This window comes from Typopeltis vanoorti, chromosome 16 (assembly GCF_054136105.1).
Source record: "Typopeltis vanoorti isolate ZY-2024b chromosome 16, IOZ_Tvanoo_1.0, whole genome shotgun sequence".
Lineage (NCBI taxonomy): Eukaryota > Metazoa > Arthropoda > Arachnida > Uropygi > Thelyphonidae > Typopeltis > Typopeltis vanoorti.
In genome coordinates, this window is record NC_143564.1 from 11,680,686 (window position 1) to 11,700,660 (window position 19,975).

Consider the following 19,975-nt stretch of genomic DNA (forward strand, 5'->3'; position numbering starts at 1 on the left):
ACCTGCTTTAATGATGTCCTGCTACCTGATATTCTACGAAACAACAAAAAAGCAGTGTCCTCTTCTTTTTAAGCAGAAATACCATAGTAATTTGTACCTTTTTTCAGATAATATTTCCAGTCATTCATTTTAGAAATTATGGACTTTACAACCGTGTTATAAATAATTATTTTAATTTCCCGACGTTTTGACCTTCATATCAAGGTCATCATCTGGAGTATATACAAATATACAAGGACAAGCTGAGTTACATTTCACACAGTAAGCTAAAGAAACAATGATTTGATCACCGGTTATTCTACTGGCATGACCTCTAGTGAAAAAATAAATTAAAATAAAAAATTAAATGAAATTAAATTAAAAAATTAAAAAGTACAGATAAAATTCACATTTATTTATTTATTTATATTAAATAATTTTTTAAATATTTTATTTTTATTTTTATTTATTTTTTTTTCCAGTAGAGGTCATGCTAGTAGAATAACCGGTGATCAAATCATTGTTTCTTTAGCTTACTGTTTGAAATGTAACTCAACTTGTCCTTGTATATTTGTATATACTCCAGATGATGACCTTTTAATTTCCTGAAGTTCGAAACTTCGGGAAATTAAAATAGTTATTTATAACACGGTTGTCAAGTCCATAATTTTTAAAATGAATGCTGAACACCGTGCAACACTAAAAGAAAGGATAATATTTCCAGAGTCCAAAATGAAATGCATTTCCACATCGATTGGTCTGTAAATGGTGTAATATGCCAGTATTTTGCACCATTAAAAATATCTGGAACTACTGAGAAAAACGCTGATTGAAGGCCATTCCTTCACAACCTGATTCCATCACCTGTCAGAAAACTAATTACTAAGTGAATCACCAATCGAAACGGAGTCGAGAGGTTTTGTTTTTCGTTATTAATGAAAACATCTGCCCTACAGAATCTGTCATTGAATGCCCTGCGGCAAAACGTCAATTGCCAGTGGCATAACTACCGTATCTAGAAACCCCGCAATGCAGGGGAGGGAAAGCAAAAGCTTATGCGGACTCTGCGAAAGTGTTCATACGGTATTGGTAATACTTACCCAAACGGGGAATGAAAGATAACTACATTTAGAAGAGCAAGACTCTGTGGGATGTAAACAATGCAAAAGAGATCATTTGTGTGCAGGTGCACTGTAGGAACATTGATAAATAAACCCATAAAATAGGACTATTGAAATTCACAATTTAACCACCTTCCCACTTTGGCGTGTATCCATGACTACTTGGAAGTGGTTTCTATTACGAATTATATCCCCGTTCGAAAGCTCACTTCCTTAAGACAGTCAAGAATCATGGTTGTGAGTCAAGTAAATGACGTCCTCGTTGTAAGCATTTTTAGCAGTTCGCAACGACCCAAAAATAAATCGAAGTACGAAAAAAAATGGAATGACTTTTGACACGGAAGCTAATTTTCGCAGTATAAACTGGCATAGTTAGCTGCATGTTTAGAAATTACTTGCTTTTGAAGACATTTTTGTTCATAATGGAAAACCTGTTTTAAAATTTTCTAAAACGAATTAGAAATGGATGTTGCACTGCCGTTCACCGCCAATTTCATAATAATGTAACTTAATGAACGTTTAGAATTATTCCTTCTATTTACTGATACTGAACGCTGAAGTTTTGTTAATTTTACGTTTAATTTTACGTTGTTTAAATTTCAAAATATTGGAAACAGGGTTCGAAGATTTAGTAGCAGAACCTTGTTTCTGGAAGCGGTGTGTGTGTGTGTGTGTGTGTGTGTGTGTGTGTGTGTGTGTGCGTGCGTGTGCGTGTGTGCGCGCGTGCTTGCGTGTGTGTGTGTGTGTGAAGTAGACTGTCTCGCATTCGTCAAACTATAAATGCTTGGACATTTGTATCTACTTTTCCCACAGTGTAAACCATCTCTTGGAACTTTCTCTTATTAAAATAATGTCAGCTTGCTTTGAACATGTTTCCAGATGGATTGTGTATAGAAGGATTGCAAAATATTTCGCTGAACTTCTTGCATGTTTTTTTAAGCAGGTTGCTGCTAATTGTATTCGGCTGAGACTTTCTAGGGGAAAAAAACTTTATCCACATATTGTACAAAACTCAGTTTCGTGACATAATTCAATGAGGGCTAATAATTTTTGGGTTCTCCTCCACTGTAGAAAAATCGGTCGAAATATCGAAATATTCTGATTTCGATATCCAAACACTGACTTCCTTCTCGAAGTTAAAGGAAGAAGCTAACATTAACTTTGAGGGGATACTCTTCATCAAAACGAGTTAATAATGGGAATACAGCGTTGGAAGAAATTAACGTGTGTAACATTACTGATGGTTAACCTGACGGATGTTTTGTTTCTACTTAAATATAGATAACGAACCATGTTATGAAACACTTGTCAGATGTCTTTGATATCACGTTTATTACATACGAATTTTGAACCAAGTGCTCTTAAAGAATATGACGATGATAAGAATTCAGTCTTTTTTTAGACATTCTTATAATCTTTTTTGTTTTTGAAATGGCTGACATAAAATACCAAATTGCAGCAAAGTGCTGAAAGAGGTTTGAGCATTCTTATTGCTTTTTTTAAACATATTTTTAGAAGTTCTTTTGGTCACTAAGTTTCTAAAAATCTTTGTACAATCCCAAGATAATGCTCGCCGTTATCTCAATTCAAAACGCAACAAGAACTTTCTATCGGATAAAAATCCTCATGAGAGCATTTGTAACTCACTCGATTTCAATGATGCCCAACTGTTGGAAAGATCTAGGTTTGAATGCCATCTTGGAGCGAGAACCTTTATCGGGGTTTTCAAGTGGAGGGGGCAGGGATTTTTCTTAGGCAGCTCGTTTTTCGTCCTGTATACAATACAGGCAGATCCTCCAGGAGAACACGTGCAATTTATATACAAAATATATTGTGGTGTAGGGCTAACCACCTTGTCATGGAATCATTGTGACGAAATCCAAGAATACCTCTGACGGTTATGGCGCTTAAGGGATCATTAAGATCCTTATTTTTATGCAGTAAATTACTTTCATCGTATGATGTGACACTACCATTCTGTTTATTTTGGAAGCTTGAAAAAAAATCTGTTTGATTCTCTACTAGGATTCGAATTAGATAACCCTCAGTCCACCCTCGGCACTGCATATGTTCCTAGTTTTCATTCGTGTGGGGAGATATAAAAATAACATATTTGGTAGTATATAAAATTAAATAAAAAATACTAATATTTAGCGCATTGGAGTAGATTCCTATTGTAATTCGAATCATTTGCGATATTATTACTTGCAAAATCGATCAGATCCTCCCGTGCGGCCTGCGAGAGATATCATCTGTTGGCCTCGGTTGTGCATCACCTGCTGCTCTAACATATTACCGGCCTCCGTAAGTATTATATTGATTGCTAAAGGCTAAATCGCCTCAAGGGGAATATTTTCATCTAAGATCAATATCCTATATATACTCTCTCTCCCTCCACTTTCAAGTAAACATGTTAAAACATGTTTTTTAAACATTTGAGAATGTCCAAGATCTTTGAGTGTCTTTGCAAGTTCCAGAACCCAAGAATGCAGTTACCTAGCAAGTTTCCAATACACCTGGCAACATGACTGATGTTGTAGTGTCTGCTTTCGAGGATCCCATTCATCCTGCAGTTGCAAAGCACATATTGCGCGTTTGTTGTGATTGATTGGTTACCTGGTCAAAGGTCATGATAGAGCTCTTAGTGGTAAATGTGGCACTCTATAGCAGATATGATTTGCTGTCTTCGAAAGGTGGGAAATATTTTTCAAAAATCCTTAAGTAATATAATAAACCTTTGCATTCTTACTGTCACAACAACAAAAAACGTAGATGTACTTTTTTTATTGTGCTTTTGATGGAAATAAATCGCAGCTTTAGAAAAGTAAATATATGTAAAGGCAAAATATTTCGTAATGGATTGACACCGAAAGCTTAAAATCTCATTGTAAAAACTTACATAGAAGCAAATTAAGAAATACTATACACAGCCAAAAAAATGGCAGTAGTGATAGGTAAAGATTGATAGTAGTATTCATCATATAGTAGACATTTTAAGGCAGCTCAGTTCGCATTCGTGAAATCTGAAAGACTTTGCCTTAAACATAAATGAATCACAAGTTCTAGCAAAATATTTTTTTTTACTTAGCTAAAAATCTGCAAGCATACTTCGTCTTTCTTATTTCTTGCTTTAGAAGCCGCTTTGTTGATAGTTGCGGTTTAGGGTTTTATTTTTATGACAGCAAGGTTGTTGATTATTGACGTTTCCATGATGATAGATAATAGACTAGTGGCAACGTAATTTATCTTTTGTTCATGCTTAGCTAGCGGAACTTAATCATCTTCCTTTGATGCGCTCCTTGCTAGCTTATAATCCAGAAGCCAGCTATTTACATGTTAATAATATCTTTTACATAATTATAGTCTCCAGTCATCACTTCATCGTTCGGATGAGGATCAACTAAGTAGTGGAACTCACAAGCGGACGTTCAAAGAATGCATGCTAAATTTTCTTCTTGGTGGATATTGTTTTTATAATAAGCAAATGTCCAGTTAAACTAATCTAAGATTGGATTTTAAGATCATTGACACGACGACTAATATGAATTATTCATGAGAATGCATAGCACCAGTCAAGTGGAATTCAATTCTGACCATCCTCACACCAATCAGGAATTTTGTTAATGTCAGTGGTTTTCGACCTTGCCTCACAATATCCTGTTAGAATATCGAAGGAGCCAGAGAAAGACTGCTGAATAATTGCAGAATTGTTCTGTAGTTCACTAAATTGATGTTATTGTTATGCAAAGTGTGTTATTGCCTTGTAAGTCAGAAAGGCTTATAATTAAATAAAATTAAACATTCAATAAGTCCGAATAGTTACGCGTTATACTTTAAAATCTAACTTGGACATTTAGTCTTTATTTGTTTAACGAATTATTTATCTGTAGAAAAAATATTGCCACGTTTCGAAGTATTTTTGGATTCCCTTTGAAGCCTTAGGGTTTCGAAGCTATATCGGTAACCAAAGTCTCAGTGAAAAAGAAAAAAAAAAGGAACTTAACTTGAACAAATGGTTATAAACTCCGGTTGTTATTACACGGTAGCCTGGTCGGAGATTCAACGGATCTTCTGCGAAAGGAGTGAGAAAAATTTGGCAAGTGGAACGAGATATGTTAGTAATCCCTGCGGAGACAGGTGCGAGAAACCTAAAAACAGTGTCGACATGCACAATAAATATAGCAGACATTCTAGCTGCAAAGACGGGAAGTCTGGCAGGTAGACGTGACAACTTGGCAGGCGGTCTCTATGGGAATTTAACAGGCGCGGGGTTCGGTGACGCGTGAAATCTCATGGGCCTGGCCCAACAGCAAAGGATTGAAAGATGGCAGGAAAAAGACGATGCATTCGTCGCGCAAGTTTGCATACTAAACTGTTCAACGTGAAGTCTGAGATCAAGCAAGCGATCCTACACGGCTGAAAACATAACCAGTTCAGAAATACTATTATATTTCAATTTCAAGTGAACTTAAAAGTAAGCACTTGGCATTTTCGAAATTTTTTTCTCGTATTCTTTCATTCCTTTTTTTTTTATTTCTAGTGCAAGTGTAGCCTTTGCTTGTTTTTGATAGAGCAAACTAATCGTCAGATAGATGCTTTCAGAGAAGTATTTATAACCCCCCCCCCCTCTGTATCAGAGGGATTATTTATAATCCCTCTGTATGGATATCATTTTGTTTCCCCCACATATTAAGAGGACACCATTAAATACACTGATAAACAGATACGTGCCAAATTACGCGAACATAAAATCTCACAACCCTAGTTGTATCTTCTGGATCTATAATCGGTTGGCACACCTTTCACCATAGTGAGTGTATGGGAAGTGCCCACAGCAAGCAGAAATACCCTCGAGAGTAGGATCATTACACAACGTTGTATCGCACAAACAGGATAATTAGCTGGAGGATTCCCATGCTAGAGCTGAGCGGTCTTGGTAAGAGAGAAATGGAGGAGATGGCTCTCTTTCTTTAGGATGAATTACAAATCCTTTAAGGTTGAAAGACATTTGATTGCAGCGAATAAGACAGTTCTTCATTACAGACATTTCTTCTGCATGCTGATAGTTCGGCTTTGTAGGCCAGCAGCACTATACATTCGTTTTCTCGAGCAAGTAAGAAATTCATCCAGTATCGTTTGCATCGCAACACTCTGTTGGCCATTTTTTTGAACAGCGTCATTATAGCAATAAAAATGGACAGAAAGGTTTCATTTGTCGTTTTTATAGTTACTTAAATGCACACTTCGAAGTCACCGTCGGACATAAATTTTCTCTTCCTTTTTACTTTACTAGATCGTCAGCTATTTCGCTCTATTTTTGTCTTTACGCTTTGCTGACCTACGAGTAAGAGATAGTACGCCGAGGTTTGTTCCACACAGCAACGCAGTCCGAGCTTTTCAGTAAACACACGACTGCTAAGCTTTGCCGTCATCTGCACCTGTCAGATCGGTGTTCGCTGTGAACCTTTGTTCTCACATGCATTAATTCTGCTGTATTTCATTCCATCAGGTGTAGTTTCCTTCTCGCTTTGTCCTCGGCTTATTTTTCTCACACGAAGGATCATCTTTTTTGTTTCTTAAATCAACCAAACAGTTTCTCTATCAAACAATTCTGGAACCCACTAGTTATTTGATAAGCTGGATTATAACGTATCTTCAATTTTTCTGATAATGCGAGGTTCACTTTTCTTGAGTCACTGTTTCATTCAAGATTTAATCCCAGGATGGTATCCTTCCTTAGCAGAAACTAAAATTATTTAAATATATAAAAAATAAATATTTGCAGATTAAAAAATATATGGATCATGTTTTGAATACAAAACGTGGTTCATCTTCATGTTAAAATAGTTACCGAGATTTTCAAAGGAATATATCGGTACTTATTTAAAGAAATTCTACAATGTTTATCTGCTTTCAGGTGGTTCTCTGATTTCCTCAGAGACTCGGCATCGTCACAGAAATGTTTTTGAACTAAAATTAATCCTCATTTTTTCAGTGGAAAGCACTGCAAGCAGGTGAGAATATTTTTTATTGTATTCCACACTTAAACATTTTTTTTTAGTTTTCCAAACATTTTTCTACTGCATGAAGTAGCTACTATGATATCGTAGACTTTGTTTTGCTAAAATAAATTAAGGTAGTTAATAAACTAGCTAAATGTGCCGGTATGGGTGAAGTCCGATGATGACCATGAACAGAAATTCATTTTACATCAGTTTTATGGAGGTTGGGACAGTTGACAAATATTTATTGTTTTTACCATTTCTTATTTAATAGATAATCAACTTCCATTTGAATGAGTATTTATTATACGTCTCATGTGTTGATTGAAAATTAAGAATATTTTTTATCAGATTTGACATCGGGACATAATTTATCGCCTTCCCTATCCTAACTCAGTACTGGATACGCGAGTTCCATATTGAGGTTTACGCTATCCTATTAATATCTTAAGAGTAGTTCTGCAGATTTTGTAAAAGTTTTTCCCTGTCGTCATTGTCTCTTTATTTCATTCGTATTCTATCACTTATATAGTGATCGTATTATACTTCTGTTATCACTTATATTCTGGTATTTAGTCAATAAATTTTCCTTCCTAATCTTCATATCAACACGGTCTAAACAGGTCTGATATCGCGCTATCTTTAATGAAGATAAATCATAAAACGTAAAGAAAGTTTCGATTAAATAGAAAATTAAAATACGCAAACTCTTAGTATTGTGTCCGTGTTTCCTAATTGCTATCATCATCACGAACCATGGGCTCACTGCCCGTTGGTGTCCGATGCCTCCTTCACTATCTTCTTCCACCTTTCTTTGTCCAGTGCACAGTTTCGCAGTGTCTGTACACCCATTCGACACCAGTCTTTTATGTCGTCTATCCATTCTCTGTATGTTCTACCTCTTCTGCTTACCCCATCCATAATACTAAACACGAATGTCTTTATCTTCCAGACCTCACTCATTCTGCAGATGTGTCCAAATAATTGCAGCTTCCGTTTTATAATCTTCTACATTAGATTCTTCTTTGGTTGTATCTTCCGATAGAGCAGCTCTTCATTTGTAATTTTCTGAACCCATCCTATTCTTAGAATCTTCCTGTAAGAGGTTCTTTCAAATGTCAAAGTTCTTTTTCTTGATTCCTTATTTATCACCCACGTTTCAGATCCATACAGTACACCTCTAAAGATGCATGTTTCCGGCACTCTTAGTTTTGTTTGCAGGCTGATCACTTTACTTTTCCAGATGTTATCCTTGGCCTTCAGATTTGTTCTTCCCTTTGCAATCCTGATCTTTATCTCTTTTTTTATAGTCCAAATCATATGTGTTTTTACTTTCGAAATATGTGAATTGTTCTACATTTTCTATATCAGTTCCATCCACTTGTATCTTTTGTTTCATTTTCTTCTCACCAAATAAAATTCTCTTTGTTTTTTCCAAGTTCATAACAAGTCCAAATCTCTTTCCTTCCTCATTTAATATTTTCAATGTTTTTTGTAGTTAAATGCTATCGAGTATTGTATATAGAATAACGCCTTTTGACAACCATCCTCTGTGTTTACTGCGAATAGCAAGGTTAAATTTTTCCTTTGAACTTTACTGCATATTTACACTACATTTTTTACTTTCACATTGCCCATCATTACTGCTATAACATTCTTATGTAAATTCGGTGAGAAGAGTACCTTGGAAAGCTGTTGACGTAGGTGCGCCTCTGCTGTAGGAGACAGAATGAACATTCTGACAGGACCAGTAGACAAATATGAAAGAAAAAGTGCGCGATAAATATTGTAATATCAGTTTTCATAAGTTTAACACCTCACATATATATATTAGAATTACTTTAAGAGTTCTAATATATAAATACAGTTTTCTGAAAAACATTTTAAAAAAATAACGAAACTACTTCCTGTAGTGCTTGGTCAGCATCGTTAAAATGAAGGCAGAATTTGTACTGTTGCAACTTTCATGACTGGCTAATTACGTAAGCAAAAAATGTCCTCATTTCGTAATCTCAACGAAGCACATAAAGGCTTGAACTGCAGTGAAGTAGAAAATTGATAGGCGGATGAGAAAGTACCGGAGATAACTTAAGGAGGAGGTAGTGCGTTTCTTAATCACCGTTGTGATTTACATGTTGTTACATCTTTATTCTTTTCCGTGTAATTACGTCTGATTACAGCTAATTTAATGTTATACGCGGTAAGGCCTCTTTTACACAGAAACCACCTTAGCTCTCTGGAAGTCACTCTTTTCCGATATTAAGTTACAGGATATTGATGCGAGTAAACAATAACAGAGAAAGAACACCGCATCGATATTTCTCTGAAACATGCTTACACCACCTGAAATATAGGCCAATGTAAAAATGTACAAGGTGCCGATAAAGTATAGAAATGTAAGGGAAATTCGATAAAACCATATGCTTTTGTTAAAGTATTTGCTGAAAATATCTTCCAGTCATGCAATGTTTTAATGGACGCTTTCAAAATGGAATCTCCAGCAGTTTCCGGACATAATGAAAATGTCTGTCATTTTCAATTCATACACCCTAAATATATGAAATATCATCATTTGAAAAGTAATCCTGGTAAGTATTCAGATTTGAGGTTCCTTAGGACTCACTTAGCATCATCAGTCCAATGTGGGGATTGTTTTCAATCCATCTAAGAAGAAAATGAAAACCATATCTTAATGGACACTATCTCATACGTATATTGCACATCACAGCAATATTCATAGCGTTCACCAAACGCATAAATAGGCCAGAAGAATACGAAATTAAGTCATAATATACTGACCTCATAGTCTTAGTCTCTTCAACCAGGACTGTAAAATAGCCAAATAGCTGTCTGCGATTTCCAGGTGTCATTCTTGAAGTACTTGACGATTCTTGACCATTTTTGAAATAGGCTTCATCTGCAAATGAAGGCATCTGTTGGAACATTAACTGGGTTTCGATTTTTTTGCGCTATTTGCTCATTTTGCTAGACATTAATCTGTATCTTTTCAGTGCCCAACCTTATTTCCACAAATACATCCTATTAGTTGAATTTCTTACGCATGGTATCATATATTTCCTGAAATAGATTTTGTTATTATTTGCTTTAGCGTTTTTAAGACTGTCAAAATAATAAATGATGAATAATTTATTCCGTTTAGCATCAATCGACAGTGATAGCTTGGTTTAATTTATTTCAAGGATTGATAATGTTTTCTGTATTACACAAACCGTTGAAAAGGATTTTGCACAAAACTTATCTTCAAGTTTTGTGCAAGGATCCGTAGTCTAATAGCTCTTCGAGCTAATAAAATGCACTTTAAGTTAAAGTGAAATTTTAATATTTTCCCCGATATATAACGTAAATTTGTGCCAAAAAGTGCAACTAACAGTGTGGAAATTTTTCATGTTTTTGTTCAAGAAAGCCTTATTTTTGAACGTATTGCAAAAATGATTTTGATATACATCGAATTTACTATTGATATCACGTTAGGTATTTTTTTCAAATAAATTTGGGCATTTTAACTAAAGTGGTGGAGCCCTAGAAACCTTTGCTTAGCCTGCAGCAAAAATAGGCAGTGATTTCTCAGAATTCCAGTTCTCTTTAGCCATTGAACAGAAACTCATCTTACAAACGGCCTAATCTATTTTTTAGCTGTTAAAGAAAGCAAATATCATAAATTCACGTGACTCATAATTGCTAAATAAGTTAAAGTGATGTTTCCTTCACCAGTTTTAGTATGCCTTAACTACCTGTTATTACGAACAAGACCAGCAAAAGAAACAAAAAAACTTCAAAATTATCACAATGATGTCTTTTCCCCTAAGCCCAGTAGTCAGCCCTACAAACGACGTCGTGCTTCCAAGCCTATAAATTTCACGCTTTATTACGCACGTGCTCTGCATCTACAGCAACACTCCATTATGGGAATCCTGAAATAACGTCCTATGGCACGAATTTTGATGACTTTAATCCCTGCAGTGACCAGATAACGTTTTATGATCTTCCAAGTTATCTTGTACGATCTTTCGCGAATGAACATCCATTTTAAGTTAGAGGTGTTTTTTTTTTTATACTCTTTTAAACAGTTACTACTTTGTGTAGTTTTATAGCCCGCCATAGTATTTCTGATTGCATTCTAGCACTGCTGTGAATTAGTCCGATCAGTGTTGTGCCTCATTTCAAACGACTGACGCTTTACTTTTATATAAAAGAAAAGTTAAAATTCGTTGAACAGAAGGAGTTTCCAGGTCTCCTTTTGTCACAGAAATTCAAAGAGGTTCATCTCTCACAAATTTAAACAAAAGCAGTCATTATAATATAACGCAATGGCGAATTCATTCAATCTTCACCCACCCCCAATCTATGTTTCCTACGCTAATGTAGTGAGTTATATTCAGCAACCACAACTGGAGTATTTCGCTAAGTGCATTGAGCAAATGTCTTGAACAAACGAATCTTTTACGTTCTTGTTTTCTATTTTCTCACACACTGGATGATACAAATAATCTTCTACTTAAGGCAAATCATTTGAATTCTTTTATCAGTTAATAATCTCTGAAATAAGTACTCAAAATTCTACAAATACTAGACATACTGAAGTGCTCATTTGCAAAACGGCATCGGAAATATTGATAAACTGGAGTATAGTTAGTTAACCCAGAAACAACTGTTATCTCACCACTACTTCAACGTGTTATTTTCAGGTGCATTTACAAACGAACTTAGTCTTGTCTAACTGTTCGTCTCCATGAAGCAACTGGATTAAATAGATTTTGATATAACTTCATATTTGAAGACTAAGAGGAAAAAATGTGCAACTTTTTAATTTCGTTACATCTATACACACTTGAGGTGTGTATAGATGTGACAAGTTTAATCGGAATAGTTGTGATTAATGTCCAGTGTGGGTGCGTATGCGTGCACACACACGCACACACGAACACACAGAGAAAGAAAGAAAATGTTAGCCCGGCTAGTCCGCTAACCAGAGGTGAGATCAGAATTTAGCGCGAAGTGCGTAATGACACTAGTCGCAATCTAATTATTATTATTATGTGACACCTCCAGGGAGCCCAAAGACTCATCGAGGGAGAGTGTGCCAACAGCATCGAACGATTGAACCCTTCCAACTACTAACCATGCTCAAACTTGCTTAACTTTTTGCAAGCCATTAGTAGCAGAGGCTCTACCAATCGACCAACCTTTGCTCAATACAATGAAAATTTCATTCCAAGAATATTACAGTGACTGTTGATTTTTATAGGAATAGCAGAAAATAGAATCATAAATAATGATTATTATAAGCTTATAGAACCACTTTAAAGTGGTCTCTAGTTTGACATGGTCAACCATAATCCCAAAAATTTCTATTAGCAGTTCCATTTAAGAAATATTTAAAAAGGTAAATACATATGCCTAAAAAGTTCAGGCCAAAAACAACATTACTTCCTACAACATTAATTTCAAATCATTCACAGTAGTACAATCCATTATTCAGACAATTGGCTAACTTCTGACACTAAAAAAAAAAAAAAAAACACTCAAGTATTGATTTTAATCTTATTTTAGTCTTAAAATGTTTCCCATTCACAAATTTTTATAAAATGCTTACTAAAATAAAATTACATCCAGCTGCCTAAGAAAAGACATGGTAATTAATAAAACTTTTTTTTTTTAACTTGAAGAAAACAGAAGGATATGTGTAATATAAAGAACCATTCCAATAACAAAAAAGTTAATGTAACAAATTGTACTTACAAAAAAAAAGAAGTCATTTTTACTATTCTTCCTACTCTTATTTATTCACTCTCCTTCTTGGAATGATTCTCTTACACTGGAAATATTCTCCCAACAACAGCATATATCACTTCTATTGACTTTTTATTATTATTATTATTTGTCACATCCAGGGAGTCCAAAGACTCATCTAGGGAGAGCATCTGCTCTACAACTCTGTCTCCACCACTCACAATCCACCATCTGATCGCAACTACACCAGCGCCATCTATCGCCGACCATCACAAACATCCGTGCCCACAGTGGGATTCGATCCCGTAGCCTTTTGGCTGGGGAGAAGATCCGCTAACCACTCGGCCAATCAGACTTATTTAAGAAACTAGGGTGTCTTGGGCAAGTACATTTATTTTTTCATAGCGAGTGGGATTTTGCATAATTTTTTGAGCACTGGTAATTAATATGTTGACAAAGATATGACTCATGTCACAGCAAATCTAAACAACAAATTTTTGTTCCATATAAAAATTACAAAGAAACCAACTATTATTTCAGTGAACTAAAAAATATATATATAAAATAAAATGCAGAGAAAGGAATTGGAATTCATCTGTAATTTTACTTATGTAAACATAAGTAAATAAATGAATTCGAAATAACTTGAATAAGAAATGCTAACTAAGAAATAGAACATCACAGAATTGTATTTAAAGTAGGTAGAAAAAAGAAGAAAATTAAATTATAAGACAACACCAGAAATTTTGACTTTTCCACTGAAAAGTCAAAATTTCTATTATCTGTTTATAGAATATCCATGTGGAGGACTTGAAGTTTCAAGTCCTCCACATGGATATTCTATAAACAGAATGATATCGAATAACATCAGTGTCCTTGGATGATCTCCCTTAAATAGACTGAATATTTGTGGAATCATTTAAGGAGGACCATTCATGGACCTGAGAAATAACTGCCTGTTACTCTTTAAGTAATAAATCAAGATTCGTAACTGTTTCTATCTAGAATTATGACTGCAGCAACTAAGGCTATTAAGCCTATTAAGATCATGTGTATTCTGGCTGATTTTCTTGTTTCTTGTTCTTGATCACATCAAATCTAGGATGTGAAAAACGTATAGGGGTTTTTCACATCCTAGATTTGATCTGAATCCAAGCCTTTCCAACTAAAGAGCATTATCGGTGCTGACTGAGATCAAGTTTCTGCAATAAGTAAACTAAAAAAACATGTCACTATATGCAGAAGTCAGAAAATCTTTCACAGAATCATTATTCACCTCCCCTTTCTCCTGGTACTTTGCAACAGCAATAGATATAATCAGTGGGAATTTGATATTAACATGTAAAAATTCAATGTAGCATATATATTTTTATTATATAATTAATATTAAGATACCTGAATGTCAAAATTGAATGCAAATAGATGATTACAGCCGGATGTGGCTGTTGAAATACCAGGACAAACATATCCGGTTACTGTAATTATTAACAAAGCTAAAAGTGAACAACACGTTCATGATTAAGCAGTGCTGTATTTATTCTTCCCATATTTACACTATGAGCACCAGGTCACTGCTAGTGGGAATTGGTAATGGCCATTTGGAGTTGGTAACTGACATCTGCAATTGTTCTTTATAACACAAGAGCGTTATACTTTGAGTACAGCTGAAGTGTTACACTATGGCTATTTTGATACGCTCCAAACGGAGCAAATGGTGTAATATCTCACCTTTCCACCCCAACCCCCTTTGTAGTCATATCATTTGTTATGTTTCTAGTGGTTAAAGATGTCTCACACTAGGCGATAAAATTCATTTCCCACGTAAAAATAATCAAAAACATCCAGATTCAAGCGGGATTCGAATGTTGTTTGGAGAGCGGATATATTTACCATTTGGCCAGACAGGGCTTAATTATAATGTTCGCATCGTTAATAATTTCTCTTTATATTTCAGTTTTTTTGTAACGAAACATTAAAAATCTTCATTGTAATGCTGTTTGGCCATCACTCAATACTTTGCTGGTGGCTGATTGATTATCCGCTACTTTGTGATATTCTCGTTTGGAAGGTTATTTTTTAAATCCTGAGGTCTGTAACAGCTTAGCATCGATTAGTGTAATACAATGCGATACTTCTGGTTCAGTTGTTCACAATTTTTTCGGAATGCGCGGCATCTATGGATTGTGGATAGGTGACAGTTCATTTAAAATATAAATGCAGTATTTATGATTTGCTTCATTGACTTGGATGACGTCATGTGGAATTTCATAAAGAATCTTTTATTTTTTATTTTTTGTGATTGACATTATTCGTTATCTCACAGCAAAAAAAAAGATAACGGACACTTAGAGACCATAGAAAATAAAAATAAAAAAACTTCCACCAGTAAGTTTAATAACTAAAAGTGGCAGAAATAATTTAGAAATAATTGTAATTGCTAGCCCTTGTTCACACACTACATTTATCAATCGCAGTGCAGCTAAACAAAGATTTGGAACATTTCCAACTATAATAGGAAATCAATTAATCGTTCCGCTTACTTTAATTAAAATGAAGATTGAAATGAATCTTCGTAAAAATACAAAAGCTAATATTACTGTTTTATGAAGTGCAGGCTGATAACAGACACAAACGAGAGAAAATGGCATTCTATCCAGGAGTAAAAAAAGCCATTTTTAATAATTTAATAACCAGATTATCTCTTGCATAATATCGTTTATTTCGGCCCTCATCATACGGACTAAGCTCGTGTGATAGTCTTCGTTGCATCAGAATGTTCCTAAAAGAATAATAAATAGAATAAAACTTTTTTCGTGTCCATTTTGATATTTGGTGGGATATTCAGGAAGCCGTTTATCTTAACGTGCTCCAATCCAGTAAGACAATCACTACAGATGCAATCGCTTGCCAGCAACACGAACCCTTGAATTGCAAGAAAAACATTCTTTCATGATGAATAACACGGTTAGTTTTTTAACAGAACAGGAGCGACCTAATACTGCTTGAGACAAGATTATACCCAAATGCTAGCCTGGTTAGCCGAGTAGATATAGTCTCCATTTTTTCAACCCAAGACGGGCATAGATGCTCTTGCCATTAATGTGTTTTTAGGTGGGAGATGAATTTTACCACCCAGCGTAAGACCACCATCCTGTTTATTGGAGGTGTGAAGTGGCTGAAAAAAAAAAAGTACCATGTTTCTACCCTAGAGCAGGATTGGTTTCCGCATTTTCTAATTTTATCCTACCTACTATATTAAATATGCAACATTAAGTTTACCTTAGATAGGATTCGTAAAATTGTCAGACTAGTACCATCAGAATGCGATCTATTCAAACGAATTTAAGTTTAGAGGTAGTGCTTTGATTGTATTCTTCAACAAACACAAAATAATCTCACAGACATAAGGTGAACTACTTGAAGACAGAGCGAAAGAGACATATTTGAATAAAATTTGAATTGATATTGTTGTTTATTTTCATTTTAAAAGTTTTATGGAATTTACAACCGTGTTAAAAAACTTTTTTTATTATCCCGACGTTTCGATCTTCACATCAAGAACATCATCTGGAGCGTACATAAATATACAGGACAAGCTGAGTTACATCATTAACTGTAAGCTAGAGAAACAATGATTTGATCACATGTTATTCTACTGGCGTGACCTCTGGTGGAAAAAAAATAAAAATAAAATAAAATAAAATAAATTTTTACATAAAGATGAATTCTATTTTTACAATGACAGGGATAAACATTCTTTTAGATGGTTTTCTTTCAGAAACAATTGGTGTCTTATTTTTAGTTTTACAATTCTTATTTTTGATTTACAATACTGGATTTTCTACAGTCCTGTTTATAGTTGTTCTTGGTGAGGAAGGTCGAATATATACCTTCCATATGTTTGGGATTTTTAAACCACCATTGTTGTTCAGATTGGGGTGATTGCTGATAATTTCACAGGCTTCCTTGAATTTCCGTTCATACCATGTTCTAGTGTGATGTAGACAGCTGGTGGTTTTCCAGTCAATTTTGTGTAAGGTATTTAGGGCATGATCAGAAAGGCCAGCTTCACCATAATTATTATATTTAATGTGTCGTTTATGTTCTTTTTTGTCTAATAGGAATAGTGCGTCCTGTTTCTCCTATATATGGTATGTTGCAAGTACAATAGATCTGGTATACACCACGGTGAGCTAGTGGAGGGAGTGGGTCTTTGGATGAGTTGAGTAAGCTTTTTAATTTTGCAGGAGGTTTAAAGGTGGCTTTGAGGTTGTACTTTTGTAGTACTCTGTTTATTTTGTCTGATATTCCTTTAATGTAGGGAATGGTTATAGTTTTACTGTAGTCTGGTTTGTCTTTGTTTTTTATTGTGGTTTTGTAGAGAATTTTGTTTATAGTGTTTTGGCTGTATCTGTTTTTTTGTAAGTTATTACTGATAATTTTAAATTCGTCTTTCAGTGCCTGTTCACTGGAACAAATCGTCTGAACTCTGTAATATGGAAAGAGGCCTAAGATTCATACCTAATAACATAGCAGACAAAATACGTATAGAAACTGCGAACATTTTAAACCATAACAAAACAATAACAAGCAACATAACTTAACCTTCCTCATTAAGAAAAACTATAAACAAGACTGTAGAAAATCCAGTATTGTAAATCAAAAATAAGAATTGTAATACTAAAAATAGGACATAAATTGTTTCTGAAAGAAAACCATCTAAAAGAATATTTATTCCTGTCATTGTAAAAACAGAATTTATCTTGATGTAAAAATTTATTTTATTTTATTTTATTTTTATTTTTTTCCACCAGAGGTCACGCCAGTAGAATAACATGTGATCAAATCATTGTTTCTCTAGCTTACAGTTAATGATGTAACTCAGCTTGTCCTGTATATTTATGTACGCTCCGGGTGATGATCTTGATGTGAAGATCGAAATGTCGGGATAATAAAAAAAGTTTTTTTAACACGGTTGTAAATTCCATAAAATTTTTAAAATGAATGCTGATCACCGTGTAACCCTAAAAGAAAGGATGTTGTTTATTTTCTTTTCAAAATGAGCTAGCATGTTATTGTGAACTGGATTAAATTTAAACTAGAAAGAATACTCTTTTGTATTATTGACACTGCTTAAAAGTAAATTATAATTACTAAGTAGCAGAAATAGCTAAGGTGGATCTTTTCAGTAGAAGTTCTTAACGGAATGAGAGTAATTAACATGCATTCCTTTAAATTTTAAGAGGAGAAAATGTAAATTAAGAAAACTGATTCCTTATTTGTTTAATACGCAAAATTATGCAGTTTTATGAGATAGTAATTCATGTTATTCGACCATCGATTCGTTGCAGAGAAGTGCCAGTTGCTTCTCTACCGAAATGAATAAAAACCGACTCATCCATGTCAGCAGGGCGTGCGTGTATTTGGATCTTCGGAGGTGGCTTGTAACATTTATCTGCAAAGACGTAGGAGAGCCGAGATGTGCGTGTACTACCCGAGAGGGATGAATGAGCAATGGATCGGAGAACGGAGGACGAATGACCTGTAGGAATTCCGGTTATTCACAAGACGAGCTGAAAATTCCCAAGCAAAGGACACTTTTCGCTTTCACTGGAAGACATCAGAAGAAGCGAAGTCCACGACCCAGTTCTCATTGAGGAAACATTTTTCTTTCATTCATAGAATTTCAATAATCTCTATCAGCCAAGGAGATTGGAGAGAGAACGATAGAGAGACAGAGTTCTCTCAGAGGAGATAAAAGTTAAATTACAGTGGCGCTTCTCCGCAGTGTCACACATAGCTCTAAGTGTCAGCGACTTTAAATGTCGATGCCAACAAAATGTAGCTTGCCATTCGGCATCAGCAAAGCGTTATCGAAGTAATTCTCATTTAACCTTCGTGTGCAGAAGCTGCGTGTTCTTTTCTTCTTTCACACTTTGATGCTAGGAGGAACTGCAAGAAGATGAAAATTATTTTGAACTTATTTTTGCATTTCTTACAAGGGAAAAAGTTACCATTCAAGGTTACAATTTAATGTTAGAAGCTGACGAACAAAAATTCAGTTGCTACGTTTTAATCATTTTTTTCTCTCTTATTTCAAGAATTAATGTTTTTGTGTGCATTGCGTTTTCACATTTGCACAAACAGGACCGATTATTATCACTGATCACTCAAGACATTTTCAATACGAATCGCACCCGGGAAAGGTTGAGCTTGTAGTGCGTAAGTTCCGGCTGTGAATTAAGTGTCTTTTTTAATTTTTTAAAAATTTATTTCTACCTATTTTTATCTTAAAGAGAACAAAATAAATCAGATGCCCATATAAAAGAGGAGTAGAAATGAAGTAACCACGGCCGTTTAAATATATTTTAGTGTTTCTTAAATATAATTTCAGTCTTTTCACAAATTTCTCAGCACGTGTCAATAATTTAATGATTTATAAATAATTACAAAACACGGTGTTGTAATAGAGAAGAAGAGTAAGCCCTATATTTGTTTTAGAGATTTCAAAAACCTGCAAAAACAAAATGCGCTGTTTCTCTCTGTCTGTGGAATCGTTTATTGCTGAACCGACAGTTTTGACAGCTTAATAAGTGACATTTAAATTTAATATTGCTTGATGCCGAACTGTTATTATACTATCTTGTCTGTTATTTAAGCATTTCTTACGTACTTGTCTTATCCCCATGTACATCTTCGATTTGCTTTAGTGTTTGTAATTTATTTTGTTCTGATGATAAAAATGACATAAAGCATACAGGATAAGTATTTGTTGTCGACAAAGAGTAAGATGGGGACAGGAAATATCACAGAAATACAAGAAACTATGCGGGCCATGAAATGAAACCAGTTTAGTTGTCAAGAGGGGAAAATAAATGCGATATTAAAATTCAGTCCGAAGGAAGAAAGACACAATTGTCGAGGGGGCTTAGTCCTCGATCATATATTGCATATACGATCTTAAACTCACATTCCCTTGCCACTACCTGCTTTTTTCTTCCTGTTTCTCAAATGCACACTTGCACCGTTTTATGGAGCGGAGGTCAGACGACTCCTAAGGTCTTCCATTCATTGCTCGATCCCTAGTTACGCCCATAGTAACGTTTCTTGGAAAAGTAGAGA

General features: G+C 34.7%; 1 protein-coding gene across 1 annotated transcript in view; it reads right to left on the reverse strand.

Moving 5' to 3' along the window:
- tei (irregular chiasm C-roughest protein teiresias) overlaps positions 1-19,975 on the reverse strand; it is a 335,409-nt gene that overhangs the window by 249,099 nt on the left and 66,335 nt on the right. The window lies entirely within an intron of this gene.